The 18055-nt window shown below is 47.2% G+C and overlaps 2 pseudogenes; both read left to right on the top strand.

Annotated features, from left to right (window-relative positions):
• Positions 1-8818: 8818 nt before the first annotated feature.
• On the top strand, positions 8819-9198 carry LOC115869209 (annotated as a pseudogene).
• A 1641-nt stretch (positions 9199-10839) lies between these two features.
• Positions 10840-11717, top strand: LOC101647089 (annotated as a pseudogene).
• Positions 11718-18055: the final 6338 nt, after the last annotated feature.

Below are 18055 nucleotides of genomic sequence, written 5' to 3'. Positions count from 1 at the left end.
AGCTTTCCATTCAACAATTCATACACACTTTCATTCATTGTCCAGTGCAATTGCCTCAATATAACATCTCTTCTCCCACTCCTTCCCTGTGTTTCCTGTTCCATCCCTCCCTTTTTCCTAACCTCTGTGAACTTTGTTCTGGAATAAATATTGCCCTTTTGGTTTCAAATGGATGATTGTTTTAAGTGTGTACCTCATGGGGGTTATTGGTCCACTTTTAGACCTACCGTCTGGTTAAAAATTGAGCTATGGGGGTGAGTTCATTTCTAGACCTGAAGGGTCATAGTCTTGGGGGTACGGCCAGTCTTTGTCTGACAAGTCAACTTGGCCTTTGAGTTTTGACCCACATTTTTCTCCCACACTGTCCAGGATCCTCTAATGTGGTCCTTTTCAGAGTGTTTCTTGCAGTAGCTGGGCACCACCTAGTTCTTCTGGTCTCAGGGTTGTAGAGACGGATGTTTGTATGATTCACTAACTGTTTTCATCATTCTTTTTTCCTCTGGGCCGGACCAATATATTAAATGCCTTCTTTTTTAAATGCCTATGGTGGTTTCTTCTTTTCTGATTGGAACCTGATTGATGTAGAGTGCACTACCAAAGATCTACATTTTATGTAGATGGAAACTAAGACTAAGAGGGGTTAAGAAAGATACGTAAGCCTGGGTCATTCATCCATGTCTCTCCACCATGAAGCAACACTGCCTCAAAATATAAATAAAAAGTTATTGAATGATTAACAAACAAGCAACTCTTAAACTTAGGGTTATTGGCCCAAGGACACATCTATACTTGTGTCTTTGGTAGGCCAAATGCAGTTCAAAGAGCTTTTGTTAAATACCTATATCTTGGACAACTGGGTCATTAAGTAAGTCTTGTTGTGGTTGCTTTTAGCTGCCACTGAGTCACCCCCCACCCCCCCACACACCCAACTCATAGGAGCCCCATGCACAGCAGAACAAAGCCCGGTGTGGTCCGGGGCCATCCCCGTGACCAGCTGTGGATTGGACCATTGTTCATATTGACTGCTTTGTGGAAGTCGAATGCCACTCCTTTATCTCTACTCTTAGATTAGACACCCCCCACCAAACCTGTCCCGCACCATAGCGACACGTGCCTCCACTGTCTGGTGGGTGGTGGCTGTGCATGAGCTAGAGAGGTTGGGAATCCAACCTGAATCTCCTGCATGGAAGACAAGAGTTCTTCTCCTGAACCACCCCACCACTGCCCTTAAGGGAGCTATAGCTCACTCACTGCCTTTGAGGCGATGCCGACTCATAGTGACCCTTTAGGACAGGGTAGCACTGCCCCTGTGAGCTTCCTAGACTGTAACTGTTTATGGGAGTAGAAAGCCCTGTCTTTCTCCCTCAGAGCAGTCTGGTGGGTTTGAACTGCCGACCTTGTGAAATGCAGCCCTACTCAACCACTATGTCAGCAGGGCTCCTCAGAGGGAACTATAAGGGCAGCCATGTACTGAGATGGTAGGCAGAAGTGTCTGATATACTCAGTGTTTACATGGAGCAAGCTATTTTTATGATCTATTTACATATGATTTTATTTCAGTCATCCATGCAATGAACACTTACCGTGTGTTTAGGTACCATATTAAGTATTCAGTGATAGTGAATTTATGTGTCAACTTAGGAAGGCTATGGTGCTTAGCTGTTTGGTCAGACACTGGGCTCGGTGCAATGAGAGTATTGTGTAGATTATAATGTGTAGATTATAATGAGCTGACTTTAAGTAAAGGAGGTTACCCTTGCTGTGTTGTTGGTGTTGTAGTGATTACTCATTGGGCTACTAACTGCAAGGTCAGCAGTTTGAAACCAGCAGCCACTTTGGGAGAAAGACAGGGCTTTCTACTCCCATAAAGAGTTACCGTCTGGGAAACCCACTGGGGTCGTTCTACCCTGTCCAATTGGGCTACTCTGAGTCGGCACTGACTCAATGGCAGTGAGAATGAGATGTAGGTGACATTGTAGGGGATGAACGAGATACATTTATACATCTTAGAGATACATTTATTAAGCCATAAACAGGATACTACAGGAACACATTGACAGAGAACTGTCAGAAGTTCAGGCCAGATTCAGAAGAGGATGTAGAACCAGCAATATCATTGCTGACATCAGATGGATCTTGTCTCAAAGCAGAGACTACCAGAAAGATGTTTACTTGTGTTTCTTTGACCGTGTAAAGGCATTCTACTCTGTGGGTCATAATAATCTGTGGATAACCTGGAGATGGATGGGAGCTCTGATTACCGTTTTGCTCATTTGGAACTAGTACATGGATCAAGGAGTTGTGGGAACAGAAGAAGAACAAATTGCATGGTTTAAAACCAGGAAAGGTGTGTGCATCACGGGTTGTAGTCTCTGACCATACGTGTTCAGTCTGTATGCTGAGCACATAATCAGGGAAGCTGGATCACATGAAGAAGAGTATGTAATCAGGATTGGAGGAAGGCCTAATAACAACCTGAGACTCAGCCTTGCTTGCTTAAAATGAGGAGGACTTGAAGCACTTGCTGATGAAGATTAAGGATTGTGGCCTCAGTGTGGATTACAACTCCATGTAAGAAGACTAACATCCTCACAAGTGGACCAACAGGTAACATCATGATAAATGGAGAAAAGTCGAAGTTTTCAAGGATTTTGTCATACTTGGATCCACAATCAATGCTCATGGAAGCAGCAGTCAAGAGATGAAAAGATGTATTGCATTAGGTAACTCTGCTGCACAAGACCTCTTTGGCATTTTGAAGAGCAAGGATGCTACTCTGAGGACTAAGATGCAAGCATGGTATTGTCCATTGTGTCCTATGCCTGTGCAAGCGGGACATTGAATCAGGAAGACCGTAGAAGAATCTGCACCTTTGAATCGTGGTGCTGGAGAAGATTATTGAAGGTACTTTGGACTACTAAAAGGACACAAGTCGATCTGTATCGGAAGAAGTAAGACCAGAGTGCTCTGTAGAGGCAAGGATGGCAAGACTTTGTGATACATACTTTGGACATATGGTCAGAAGATGCCAGTCCCCAGAGAAGGACAGCAAGTTTGGTAAGGTGGAGAGGTGGTGAGGAAGAGGAAGGCCCTTGATGTGATGGATTGACACAGTGACTGCATCCATGGGCTCAGGCATTGGAACCATTGTGAGGATGCTCATGACCATGCGGTGTTTCATTCTACTGTGCACGGGGCGCCAACTCGATGGCCCCTCACAACAACAGGACAAAGATAAGGCAAAGACAAAGACAGTTTGTCCAGATGAGGGAGCCCCGTCCTGGCGTCCAAGGATTTGCAGAAGGAAATGATCACAAAGCGTGATTGGTGGCAGCTCCATACATCAAAACTGCGAGGACACAGAAGCGGGAAAGGACCGTGGTTGGGGACGAACATCATGCTAGACGGAAGAGCTTACAAAATTGGTTCAGTGCCTTCCATCCAATGCAGTCAGGGAGTGACTCATGACAATGCAGCCCCAGGACCCCAATTTCCCCCAGGGACTCGCCTAGGCAAGTCTCCGAGACAGAGACTTGCCCCTCCCTGGACTGGCAATGTGCGTAGCTGTAATTGACTCTCTAAAGCACTTTGCCCAGGATCAGAGCTAATGTACTTTGCTGGTAAATGGTCAGAAAGAGGTCAATGGAAGCTTAATTCCCTGTAACCATTGCCTTTCCTAAACTCTGTGCTCAGAATTTTAAACTCCAAGACTGAGTTTAAATCCAATCAGGTGACGGCCTGGAGAAGGAATTCTGCAACAAAATTACCAAAGAAATCCTGGCTGAATTTCCAGCCTGCTAGCCTACCCTATTGATTTTGGACTTTCAAGTCCCCGCCATCACATGAGTCAATTCCTTAAAAATCTTTCTCTCTAGCATCTCTTTCTATAGAGAACCCTGATATAGATTGTAAATACAAAGTCATGATCCCCACCTTTCCAAGTAGTTGAGAGTCAGGTGGTGTAACCAGGTGTACGAGCATATGGAAGCCTGTTCTGTTACATAAAAAGTAGAGTTTCCCTCTTTACAGTTGTGTCAGTCTGGGTAGACTAGAGAAACAAATCCATGGACACACTAATGTGTATAAGAAAGATTTATATACAAGAGCAATTGAACATTGAGAAAACATCCCAAGTTAGTCCAAATTAAGTCCATAAGTCAGATATTAGCTCATATGTCTGATACCAGTCTATAAATTCCTCTTCAGACTCACGAAACACATGCAATGACGCTGAATGTAGAAGATCACAGGCCAGTGGATAGAAAGTCCTTGGATCCAGTGTCACTGGAAACATCTCAGCACTGGCAGGGGTCTCTGCATCAGGGTGGGTCCGTGTGTCTTGTCAGCTGCTATGTCTCCCAGGGTGTGAGCAGAGTTTCCCATCTCCAAGGAGGAAATACCAGATTTCCCAGAATTCTCAGAAGGCCATGTCCACACAGAGGCCTCATTGGCTATAATCTGATTGACAGACTAGACTCCACCCCTTCACTCATAATCCTCTCAAATTGACACATAACTACCACAACAGTTTTACCCGGGACTCACTGGGCTTAAGAAAAGTTCTCTCAGCTCCAGCAGGGCTAGAAAGAAAGTCCAATAGGAAAAAATCTCAACACTTTGCAAGACCTTCTATCATCAGTCTCGTAGGATCTTTCAAGTTTTTCCTTTCTTGGAAGCGAGGGGAGTGGCTTTTGTACCTTGCTCATGCTACCCCAGTGGGTTAGGCTGGGTGTTCTAGAAAAACAAAACCAGTGGCGCTTGTGTGTATGTGAGAAAGAAATCTATACCAAGCAAGAAAATGTATGTCATGAGAGTGGCCCCCACAGCCCGAGAGTGGGCAGCCCAGCCTGATTCAAGGCTGTGAGTCAGATTCTAAGCTGGAGGCCCTTCCAATTGACATCGCTGCCAGCAAGTGAACCAGGAAGCTGGAGGACAAACTAGGAGGAGGAAAGACCACAGGCCAGTAGAGGCAAAGTCTGTTGCATCAAAATCGGCAGGCTGCCCTAGGGTCAATAGGCTACATGGTAGGCCACTGTCCATATCCCCAAATGCCAGACACAGGATCCAGGCCAGCAGGAAGGGAATTCTCCATAACATCTACTTGTTTATAGGAAGCAGGCCACACTCCCAAAGAGACATCATCAGGCTATAACCTGAATGAGGAGTTGTGTTGTGTCTATTGTATTAGGCCATGAGAAGCCCTGATGGTGTGGTGGTTACACAATGGTTTGCTAACCACAAGGTCAGCAGTTTGAAACCACCAGCTGCTTCTTGGGAGAAAGGTGAGACTTTCTACTCCTGTAAAGATTTTCAGCCTTGGAAACCCACAGGGACAGTTCTGCCCTGTCCACAGGGTCACTATGGGTCAGCATCGACTTGATAGCTTTGAGGTTTGAGGCAGGTCACATTATGAGGGAGGCCTTCCTGCCAACTATTGAAGGTCAACCAAGTTGACACATCACCTGCCACGTGCAGCCATGGAGAGAACATGGTTGTCTTGGGGAGACCACTGTGCTCCTGATGGTGGAGGAAGGGCAGCGAAGTGACGCAGGAGAGTGCCGATGGGTTCGGTGGTGCCATTCCTCGGTGTGGTGTGCTGGAAGGCGATGGACTACATTAATCTCTTGACAGAACAGATGAAATTAATCCTCTCTCCAGATGGCAGCAAAGTGACAAGAGTGCGGAGATTAAGGGAGCTTGTGAGGCTGCACCCGTGACAGCACCATTAATCGGGTTAGGGAAACCCAGCACTCTATTCTCACCGAAGGCAAAGGGCAAGAGCTCGTCTTTTCAAGTCGATGGACCTGGAGTCTGGGAGAGGAGCGCGAGCCTGCTAACTGTCTTGAGATTTGCCTCCTCTACATTTTAGAATTTCTCTCCGTAAAGAAATGATCTTCATGCATTTGTTAAAGAACAGTATTTCCATGCTATTTGTGTCAGACTCTTTCCTGGTGTTCTCATTTTCATTGATATTGACTTTCATGATCATGCATGGTGGCTGTTCAGTCCTCTGGGAAACAGACATCGAGGAGGAGATTAGCCGGCAGGAAGTTCATGGAGGGAAGGAGACAGGACAGGATTGGTCAAGGGTGGAGGTTGAGCTATAATGCTATCACAACAGTGGCCTCCCCTGACCCTGTAGGGAGCCTAGGAATGGTCTGAGGAGTCCTGACTTTGGGGAGAAGGGCTAGACATCCAGAACTATCCCAGATCAAGTAGTCATTGATGCCAGCTGCCCAGAAAGGGGTCATACCCTGGGCAATGTGGTCTGCTTCAGCCAAGGCAGCTGAGAACTGTCAGCCAACAACCTTCCCTGGGTGTGTTGAGTCTTGACTCCTGCAAGGGGAACCTGGGCAGCACAGAACAATATCCCTGGTGCTCAGTGTAAACTGCGTTTCTGCAAGCCTTTAACAAGCCCATCACTGACTTCGTGATTTCTCACGCAAAGGCTCTCTCCGCTGTCCTTCATGACTTGGTGACATTTGACAGGAAGTACTCTGTCCCTCTTAGTATTCTTGCTAAAATGATTTGCTTCTCTTTCTGACTTTCTGATTCCCTCTCTAAATCTAGCTCCTTTCTTAATCCAAAGCTATGGACAGGCCTCTGAAAATGGCATTCCTAGCATCCTTCTTCCAGCCAGTGCTCTCAGTGATCTCAGTCAGCTGGATGTCACGAAGTTAGACTTCACAGGGAAATCAGGAGAAAACGCACAGCCATCAGGTTGAGACCAACTCACAGTGAACTAAACCCTGTGGGTTTCCAGGACTGCCACTCTTTACGGGAGTAGAAAGCCGTGTCTTCCTCCTCCGGAGCAGACAGTACTTTTGAACTGCTGACCTTTTAGATCAAAGCCCAACCCATAACCATCCCACCACTAGGGCTCCTAGAGTCTGTGTTTTGTCCAGGTAGACTAGAGAAACAAATTCATAAACACACATATGTGTATAAGAAAGAGGTTTATATACAAGAGCAGTTGAATATTGAGAAAACTTCTTAGCCCAGTCCAGATCAAGTCCATAAGATTGATATTAGCCATCTGTCTGATACCAATCTATAAAGTCCTCTTCAGACTCACGAAATACATGCAATGATGCCGAATGCAGAAATATCAAGACCAGTGGGTGGAAAGTCTTCTTAATTCAGGTAGAAGCATCTTAGTGCTGGCAGGAGTCTCCATGTAGCTTCTCCAGGTCAGGGCGCTAGCATAGTTCCATGTGTCTCATCAGTAGAGTGTCTCCCAAGGAGTGAGCAGAGAGAGAGAGAGAGAGAGAGAAAGAGAGAGTCCCCCCTTCAAGGAGGAAATACAGGAATTCCCAGAATTCTCAGGAGAAGGCCATGCCCACACAGAGGCCTCATTGGCTATAACCCGATTGACAGACTAGACTCCACCCCTTCACTCTTAATCCTCTCAAGTCCCACATTGACACCAGGTTATGTAACTACCAGACTTCATAGGCAGGGATTACGAATCTCTGTGGATATCCTTGATCTCTTTCCTGAGCTCCAGTCTGGTGCCTCTACTTCCCTGCTGGGTACATTCACTTCAAACTCAGCATGCCTCAAACCAAGCTCCCTGTCTCTCAAGATGGCTTTCTTTTAAAACAAACAAAACCATATTCCTAATCATTCTATCAGAGAACATCTATTCTGAACCCTTCATATAGCTCATTAACCATCTTTTTGTCACCAAGTCTTACAAGTTCATCTGTCACAAATATTGTATTCCATTTCCACAACTGATACTTGTTTAGGTCATTATCACATCACATCTGGAAAACTGAAGTAATAAAGATAATAACGACTACCACTTGTGCTCGGCACTGATCGAAGCACTTTCTATATAACAGTAACACATCCATTCCTTAAATCAGTCCCAGGAAGTGGGTCCTATTATGAGATCCATTCTACAGAGGAGAAAACGGATGCACAAAGGGGACCAAAGTCACATAGCGAGTAAATGATCGTACAGGATTATGAACCCAGGAGGCCTGGCTCTAGCTCTTATGTGTGCTCTTAACCAAAGCTGATTGTCTCAATGGATGCTTGTTTGGTTACTGCCGACATCATCATCATCATTGTTCTTGCCAACATCGCTTAGCAATTATTCACTTCCTTACTGAGGTGTGTCTGCCCTCCCCCCTCTCTCCCAACTATTGTTACTTAGGTGAAAGTTTACAGAGAAAATTGGCTTCCATTTGACACACAAGAGGTGTGTCCATCTTATTACCCCAACTCGACGGAAAGCTCTTTGAAGGAAGAGACCTATCTTATTCCTCTTTGCATTTCACTGTAAATAGAAGGTATTTTGTGAAATTCATTGACTGAATATGAAAACCTGTGAAACCTATGAAAGCTGGAACCTAGGTGAGGTGGAAACCTGTCAGAGAAGGAAAACAAAAATATCACCTACTAAAATGAGTGATAGATCAGTCAACTGGCACAACATTGCCCACGAAGGCAAACTTCTTCATCCTGCTTTGATGAGTACCAGGGGGTGGTCTTAAAAGTCCGTTAACAGTCCTCTAAGGTACAAATACTGATTTCTCTTCACCCAGAACGAAGAAGAATGAAGAAAATCAAAGGTGCCTGCAAACAATTAATCCAAAGTCCTAATGGACCAGATGAACACCCACCTCCGAGACCCTGTGACCAGAAGAACTACGTGTGCCTGGCCGCCCGGCCATCTGCTCCGAAAGGCATTCGCGGGCCCTGGATAGAGCGGGAGAAAACCCTAGAACAAACTCAAAATCATGCTACAATCGGGCTGCTTTCCCCCTTGGTCTCGGACCATGCGGCGGCAGGATTCTAAAGCTCAGCCATGACCGAGATCAAGGCCCGGGACCTTCGCGGCAAGAAGGAAGAGGTGCTACACAGCGGACTATCTGCAGGGGGAGTTGTCACAGCTGCGAGGCGGTGTGGGGTCCAAGTTCTCCCAAACCCGAGTTGTCCGCAAATCCATGACTCGAGTTCTCCCCGTCATCAACCAACCAGACTCAGGAGAGCCTCAGGAGGTTCTACCAGGGTAAGATGTACAAGCCCCCGGGTCTGTGGCCCAAGGAAACGCAGGTCCCATGCTGCCGGTCAACTAGCACGGTCAACTAGCACGAGGAGAACCCGAAGGCCAGGAAGCAGCGGCGGGAGTAGCGGCTGTGCCCACTGCGCAAGGACGGTCAAGGCCTGAGCTGTGCGTGTCAATAAAACAAACTAGCTGGAAAAACAATCAGGCTTATTGATTGGTAGGGACTCATGGAAGCCCTGAACCTATGGCCCTTCATCACACCGCAGGTCTGGAATTGAACTCTCCCCCACGGTCAATTTCAACCCAACTATGGATAGGAGCACAAAGGGAGCAAAAGCCCCAGGGAGGTGTGCAATCCACTGCTCCGTGTGGCAAGAGCAGCAGTGACCCGAGGACAGGGTTCAGGAGAGCGAGGAAAGGAGGGGGTGCGGAATAGGAAACGGAGGAAGTGGGATAAGTGATGGTACATTTGGGGGATTGCAGTCAATGACACGAAACAAGCTGTGTATGAATTGTTGAATGGAATCCTCATTTCCTCCATAAGCCACCCAGTTCACAATAAAAGTTGAACCAACAACAAAATGAGTGATAGAAAAATGGTCCACCGGCACCCTGTCAAAGGCTGAAGGAACCACGGCAGCCCTGTGCGTTTTGATTCCCACAGGTTTAACTGCCCCAGGGCAATAGCCTCCCAGTGGGCTGGTCAGCACTTACACCTACAGCCTATTCTTCCTGTTGCACACAGAGCGACCTATTTAAAACAGGAAGTAGATTTAGTTAATTTCCTGTTCAAGACTCTCCATTGGATTCTGTTAAAATCCCAAATTCTTAACAGGGATGGCCCTCCAGCATCAGACTGAGCTGAGGCTCTAGCCTCATCTCTGCGTCCTCTCCATGTTCCTTATTCTGGAAGCCTCGCCTTCTGGGTGTGCTTCTAAGGTGCCACTTCCTACCTTTCACACTGGCTCCTCCCCTCTGTGTGGAACACCACACCCACCTCATCCAGTTCAAATGTTCGGTCTTCTGTCTAAAATTGCACCCCTCTCCCACCATTCTCTGCTCGCTCACCCTGCTCTATTATGCCACCTAACGCTTCTGAGAAGACTGGTTCCTGCTTACCATGACATTGTAGACCAGTGGTTCTCAACCTTCCTAAAGCCGCCACCCTTTCATATAGGTCCTCATGTGGTGGTGACCCCCAACCATAACATTATTTTTGTTGCTACTTCATCACTGTAATTTTGCTACTGTTATGAATTGGGCGGCCCCTGTGAAAGGGTCATTTGACCCCCAAAGGGGTCGTGACCCACAGGTTGAGAACCGCTGGTCTATCTCTGTGTTTATGTTCTGTGTCTCCTTTCATGTGGTGAACTCTCAGAAGGCAAGGACCGTGTGTGTCTCTCTTTAACATGCCATCCCCAGAGTTTAGAGCGGTGCCTGGCGGCGAGGGAGCATTCAACAAATACGTGTTGCAAGAATGAAAGAAAATTCAGGGGGAAATGGGGACTCTCACCACCCATCTGTCGGTCTGTTGTGTTGTGGGGGGTTGTGTGTTGCTATGAAGTTGGAAAGACAGGTTTCAGAGTGGCTTCCAGAAGGAAAAGGAGACTGGAGATCTATTTCCAAAATTTAGCCAATGAAAACCTGATGGTCCACAACAGAATATTGTCTGATACAGTGCTGGAAGGACTACCCTAGTAGCGTGGTGGGTTATGTGTTGGACTTCTAACCACAAGGTCGGTGGTTCAAAGCTCTCAGCTGCTCTGTGGAAGAAAGGTGAGGGTTGCTGCTCTCATAAAGATTTACAGTCTTACAAGTACAACCAAGGTTTGGCAGTGCTGGCTGTGTTCCGGGAGCTGCTGGAGCCCAGGAAGCAGGATGCTGACAGTCTGCAGTGGGCCCTGACCGTGGTCTGGTGGGTCGAGTTGCTCCAAGCTTTCCTCTGGATACTGGATGACATCATGGATTCATCCCTCACCCGCTGGGGCAGCCCTGCTGGTATGAGAAGCCAGGCATATGTTTGGAAGCCATCAATGATGCCGGGCTGCTGGAATCCTGTGTCTGCTCCCTGCTGAAGCTCTACTGCTGGGAGCAGCCCTGTTACCTGAAGCTGCTCCAGCTCTCCCTGGAGGGTTCCCATCAGACTGAGGTGGGACAGGCCCTGGACCTCATGCCTGTTCTCCTCCCCATTCCCCAGGCAACATGGATGCTGGTAGATTTTCTGAAAAGAGGTACAAATCCACTGTCAAGTACAAGATCGTGTTCTGCTCCTTTTGCCTCCTGTTGCTGCTGCCATGTCCATGGTGGGCACTGATGGGGAGAAGGAACAGGCCAATGCCAAGAGGATCCTGCTGGAGACGGGCGAGCTCTTTCAGATGTAGGGGGATTACCCGGACTTCTTGGTGACCACCCGTGGGATAGGCAACGTTAGCACTGACATCCAGGACATCAAATGCAGCTGGCTGGTGGTTCAGTGCCTGCAGCGGGCTCTCCGGGCTAGTGCTGGGTCCTGCGGAAGAATTGCAGTGAAGGTGGGGCGGGTGAAGGCAATAAACGAAGAGATGGAGCTGCCGGCCACGGTCAATACGGGGAAGCCAGCTTCAGCAGCCTTGTGAACCTCATCGAGCAGTGTGCTGCCCAACTGCCGCCCTCCATCTCCCCGGGGCAGGCACACAAGATCTACACGTGGCAAAAGTGACCTGGAGCCTGGGAGGACAGAGAGGGGAGGTCTCAATAAATTACTGTTTTACCTTAAAAAAAAAAAAAAAAGATTTATAGCCTTAGAACCCCCAGGATGGTTCTGTTCTATCGGGCCACTAGGAGTCAGAATGGACTCAAAGACAGTGAGGTTGAAAGATGAGACCCCCAAGCCTTGAAGGCAGTTCGAACACCCAAGCATATCAAAGGCCATGAAGATGAGCGATGGTTTTGTCTGCTGTGCAGGTGGTCTCCATGAGGGGCCAGGGCACAGTGTGCTGCCATGGGGCCCTTTCAGGTCTCTTTCCCCTTCAGCCAGCAGGGGGCTCTTCTACTCTCTAGAATTCAGACACGTCTCCAGGGCTTGCAGCGTGTTCTTCTGCAACTAGACTGCCTCATAAACCGGACGGACGCATCCACCTCCCTCCCCCGCTCGTGCCTCCCTCCCTGTAGGATGGTGCTGAGCCCGGCAAACATTGAACTTTGTGCTAGCAAATAGGTTTTGCTTTTTATAGATGATCTTTCAAGGATATTTTGGGGGTTTGAGTTTTGAAGGGTGTCAGTTGTGCTGCTACAAATTCCATTTTTTTATTCCCTCACAGAGGCTCTTTGTTTTCAACAAAACGTATAGAGCCAATGGGACAGTAGTAATGTACATTTTTGTAAGTGCTTAAGCCTAGCAAATTAAAGAGCTGACTGAATGGAGCCAACCAATGATAATAACATGTATTTATATCCATTTGAAAGGGAGACACCTCTCTCTCTGGTTCTTTCTCCCAACAACTGACTAATGTATATCTTTTGTGGGGGCAGATGTCATGAACATATTGGTAAGATACATTATCTTCTTTGGGGAAATAAATTTTTCCCTGTAAATAGGGTGCTTTGAAAGTATGAATCAACTTGAAAATTGAAAAATACCCACTGGAAGAAATTGCTAATGCATGTCAATGGGTATATTGTCTCTTGCCTATTTCCTTGAAGAGTAGATTCTGGCAGGAGTGCCAGCTTCACTGCCACGACAAAAAGCACTATATCTTATGGCGTACGCTCTGCCAACACAAAGGGCAGCTCATTTGGCAATACTGAACTGTTGGTGGGCCGCTGGGTGCAGGCGTAAGGATATTAATATGGCTTCTATTCAGGAACTCAAGTCTTCTGAACAAACGGTCCTTCCTTTCGTACATAAGAACAAGTAGTCTTCCGACCCAGGCAGTAGTTTCCTGGAAAACCCACAGTAAGTGATTGTCTTTATGTGAACCAGGACAACTGGATTCTCGTGGCGGAAGGAAGAACGAAGCAAATGAGATCTCGTGGGAATGGGGAGCCCACCTGGAGGGTGGGGAAGCTGCTTTATCAGGGTACTGACAACCGATAGAATTCCTCCTTGCCATCTTGAACGTTCAAAGGAGAAACCAATTTCTGTTGGACCTTTCTTTTTCTTTCTGGAAAAAAACCCTTGGATTTGCTGGCGTTCCATTATGACCACTAGTTGCTCTCATTGGTTCCAGCTCACAGTGGATCCCACGTGGGTCAGAGTGGAGCACTCTGTGTGTAGGGTTTTCAATGGCTGTTTTTTTGTTTTTGTTTTGCAAGTTGATTGCCTCTGGGGGATTCAATCCACCAACCTTGCAGTTAGCAGCTGAATATGTTCACCAATTTCACCACCCTCCCCACCCCCTCGCCCCCACAGCTCACTGCCAGTGAGTCGATGGGGACTCACTGTAAAACAACTCATCAGGACAGGAGAAGGGCCCCTGGGGGTTTCTGAGACGGTAAATCTTCATGGGAACAGAAAGCCTCATCTTTCTCCTGGGGAGCAGCTGGTGGATTCAAGCAGCTGAACCCAGTGTATAACGCCCTTGCCCCCCTGACTCCTGTGGACTGCGGAAACGGGTGAAGGCGTGCGCCGAGCCTGATGACCTAACTTGGCATCTCTTGTTTAAAGGGTTCCTTGGCTGCGTATCTAGCTTTGTTGAAATCAATGAGCTAATTGGATAGTTACTAGTGTGTGTACTGTGGGCAGAGCTCCTTCCCAGGTAGGGGGTGTGGCAATTAGATTTTATGTCAACTGGCACTTGTGTAGGGGTGGAGTCCAAACTGCCAATCAGGTTACGGCCTGATGATGCCACCTGGAAGGTGTGACCTTTTTGTAAGAGACAGGGGGCCCCCTCCCTTCTCTCTTTCTGCCCTGCTGCCTCCCTGCATGCTGGAACTCTGTGCCTACCTCAAGGGGCGGCGGTCCCTGTGGGCTGCCTGGCCCTGAGAGCTGTGGATTCCCTGTCATGTTTCCACTGATGGCCCTCACCACCCTGTGAGCTTCCTGCATCTCACTTCACCTTTCTGTATCATGGGCCTACAGCTCTGTTAGTATGAAGAGGGCCCGGCCAGCATCACACTCATGAATTAAGTTGGACTGAGCTGGGCGGCCTTTTTGATATAAGATTACATTTAAAAAAATCATTTTATTGGGGGCTCTTACAGCTCTTATCACAATCCATACATACATCCAATGTGTGAAGCACATTTGGACATCATTTTCAAAACATTTTCTTTCTACTTGAGCCCTTGGTATCAGCTCATTTTACCCCCTCCCTCACCCTGTCTCCCTCATGAACCCTTGATAATTTATAAATTATTATTTTTTTCATGCCCAACACTGACCGGTGTCTCCCTTCACCCACTTGTCTGTTGTCCGTCCCCCTGGGAAGGGGTCATATGTCGATCATTTTGATCGGTCCTCCCTTTCTCCCCCCACCTTCCCCTTCCCCTCCTGGTATGGCTACTCTCATTATTGGTCCCGAGGACTTTGTCTGTCGTGGATTCCCTGTGCTTTGAGCTCATATCTGTACCATGTACATGCTCTGGTACATGTAAGGTAGGATTGGGGTCATGGACTTGTAAGGTAGGATTGGGGTCATGATAGTGGGGGCAGGAAGCAGTAAAGAACTAGAGGAAATTTGTGTGTTTCATTGGTGCTATCTTTTACCTTGACTGGCTCGTCTCTTCCTTGTGACCCTTCTGTAAGGGGATGTCCAATTGTCTATAGGTGGGCTTTGGGTTTCCACTCCACTTTCCCCCTCATTCACAATGATATGATTAAGATTACATCTTGATATGAAGCTCTTTCTTAGACATATATGAGTGTCAGTGGTTTTGTGTCCCTAAACAACCCAGCCTAACATAGTTGTGTGGGCAGCAATAGTGTTTGTAAAATAGATGAAACTCTTGCTCTCAGAGAGCACGTGAAAGCAAATCCAGACGATGCCTAGCTAGCATATGAACGGGACTTAGGAGCATGACAGGAATGACTGTGACCCAGGCCCACCTTTCCCAGGAAAGCGTGGCTTTGATCTCATCTTGTAAAAGTGGACTTATGCTGAGGTTAGGATGTGCCCAGTCTCCAGAAAGAACATCACGCCATATCTAGAAGCGTTTATCAAGATGGCAGCCCTCCCAACCGGAAAGGCACCATACATTATGCCTGACGTGGAGGCAGGCCAGTGGATTTTAATACGTTTTAAATGCCGGCCTTCATTCCAAAGTGTTTAAGGCACATTGAAAGGAGGGTATGACAATGCACACCAGTGGCTAAAACAGAGTGGAGATAGAGGCGACCGGGCATATGAAGGCAGTGTGTGTACAGTGCTGAAGGGGTCCAGGGGAAGATGCATCATCCTAGTTGAGAGCCTTGGTGACGGTGTCAGGGAGCAGGCGTGTCTTGTAGGAACCAAGCTTTGAACACTTTGAAGACAAGCGAAGCCTAGAGCTGAGTCAGAGCATTAATAGATCCTGAGGCCTTGGCTCCGTCTCTGTGTCTCAGATGCCTGGCCATAACTCCATATTGATCAGCTGAACATGGGACCTTGATTGAAACTTTACTCAGCCTCTTCCCCTATTCATAATTCTCTGTCTACATCTCAGTATTATTCCTTTAGGTTATGTTTGTTCTCCAGTTTAAAAGGCAATCCTATTAGTAGAAACGAATGAATCAAAAGTGTCTCTTTTTCTAGTTCCAGGTTTTCTACCTGGGTTAGTTCGGGTAAACTAGAGAAAGAAATCCAGAGACATTCATATTTGTATAAGAAAGAACTTTATATACAAGAGCAATTGTGCATTGAGAAAGCATGCCAGCCCAGTCCAGATCAAGTCCATAAGTCTGATATTAGCCCATATGTCCGATACCAATCTATAAATTCCTCTTCAGACTCACAAAACACAGGTAATGATGCTGAATCACAAGCCAGTGGGTGGAAAGTCTTGTGGATCCAGTGGCAGTGGAAGCATCTCAGCACTGGCAGGGGTCTCCATGTGGCTCCTTCAGCTCCAGGGCTCTAGTGTAGCTCCATGTGTCTTCTGAACAGGAATGTCTCACAGGAAGTGTGTAAGTGTCCCGCCTCCAGTGAGCTATTTATCTCTTTAGCGGCTCCCAATGAGGTCATCAAGCTGTATCCTGATTGAGAGGATAAATTCCACCCCTGCACTCTTAAGTCTCAAATTAACAACAGATTATGTAGCTACCATACCACCCATAAACTATGTCAGTTGTCACTCAAACGCACAAGACTATGGAGTTTTTTACAGTGGTGGCACAGCCCCATCATGCATGGAATGATGATCAAGTTACCTTGTGCTTGGGCGCAAGTGTAGCATAACCAGCAGTAGTCCGTTGGAGACACCGGCAAATGGGGTTGAGGCTAAGGGTGTGGCAATAAGGGGGAGATGCTGAAAGCTTTCTTTACACTCTGCTGTCTGAACAGCAAACTGATGCACACACCTTGAAGGAGAGGTAGAACATGAAACAGAGCAAATGAGGCTTGTGTTTGGGGGACGAAATTGCCTGTCAGACCTGCCAAGCCTCCCAGCGGCATGATTTCACCCTGGCAATACTTGGACTTTTCTTGGGCCCTCTCAGCTTTTGAGTAGATCAACATCGACTCAAGAACACTTGTAATGGATTGAAGTATGTTTTCCCTAAGTACGTGATGGAATCCTAACCTTTATTCCTGAAGATGCAATCCCATTTGAGAATAGGGTTTTCTTTGTTATATTAATTTGGCTAGCAGGGTGTGTCCTAAACTGTGTAAATTAAAAGGATCAGCTCAGGCACAGAGACGAACAAACACAATGAGGGGAAGACAGATACCGCAGGAAGATCGCCAGGGCATTTGAGAGCCTGGGGTGACACCAGCTGAGAGCAGCTAGGTCCCTCTGCAGAGCTGACAGAAGGGCGAGCCCCCACCTAGAGCCAGCGTCCTGAATGTGTCCTTGGAGTTGTTTGAACTGTAAGAACAGACATTGCCATAATCCAAAGGCACCACTGAGAGTATTTCTGGGACAGCAGCATGAGCAAACTGTGACGTGCCTTGTTTTACTAGAACCGTAAGACCCGGGAGCCTACGGAGACCACCAACTGCAGCCGCTGCTTGGTCCAACTTCAGCAAATATGCACTAGTTCACCTTTGACGAGGACAAGGCACGATACTCACAGAGCTGGACACGGGTGCAGAAGCAGGAACATGACTTTGAAGCCAGAAAGGGCTGGACACATAACTGGGTGCTTTATAAATGCCACCAGTACTGTCATCTTCAAATGTCAAGGGTGATCTTACAGGCAGCCCACCCACCGAGTGGTGCCCTTCAGTGAGCTGTATTTTCACCGAAAGCAAGCTGTTGGCACATTTCAGCACAATGCTAACTCTTTTGTTCACCCCACCATATGGTTCTGTAGCCTATTCCATGCATGCAGAATCCCCGAAGAGCCTGTGAAAACATCAGATGGCAAATAGAAATGCTCCGTGTCACAAGCTGAATTTAGCTCTTATCGAACAACCCATTTACACCATCTCTTTATTACTGTCTTTGCATTCATGAGAACACTCTCGGCTTTCAATGTCTATCAGTTGTGCTACAATTAGCCATGATTACATCTGCATTCTTCCAGAATCTATTTCTTCGATGTAGAGTCACACACCGCCCTGGGTAAATTACCCCTTGGTAAATTGGGGACTCTCCTGCTTGTCCATCGGTTTGTTGTACTGTGGTGACCTGGATGTTGCTATGAAACTGGAAGTTATGTCACCAGTATTTCAAATACTAGCAGGGTTCCCCATGGTGAGTAGGTTTCAGTAGCATTTGTAGATGAGGAAGAAAGGTCTGGAGATCTTACATTAGTCAAGGAGAGCCTTGTGTCTCACAGCAAACTGATGTCCCATGGTGGAGTGCCGGCAGGTAAGTCTGGCAGGTTGCATGGCACTCAAAGTGCACAGTCACTTCAACAACGGCCTCGACCAGACCTATGATTTTGAAGATGACACGGGGCCGTGGAATGTTCCATTC

This window comes from Echinops telfairi, unplaced genomic scaffold, assembly GCF_000313985.2.
Source record: "Echinops telfairi isolate 266 unplaced genomic scaffold, ASM31398v2 ScPeMD7_23;HRSCAF=83, whole genome shotgun sequence".
Taxonomy (NCBI): Eukaryota; Metazoa; Chordata; class Mammalia; order Afrosoricida; family Tenrecidae; genus Echinops; species Echinops telfairi.
This window is presented reverse-complemented; position numbering and strand designations above follow the sequence as displayed.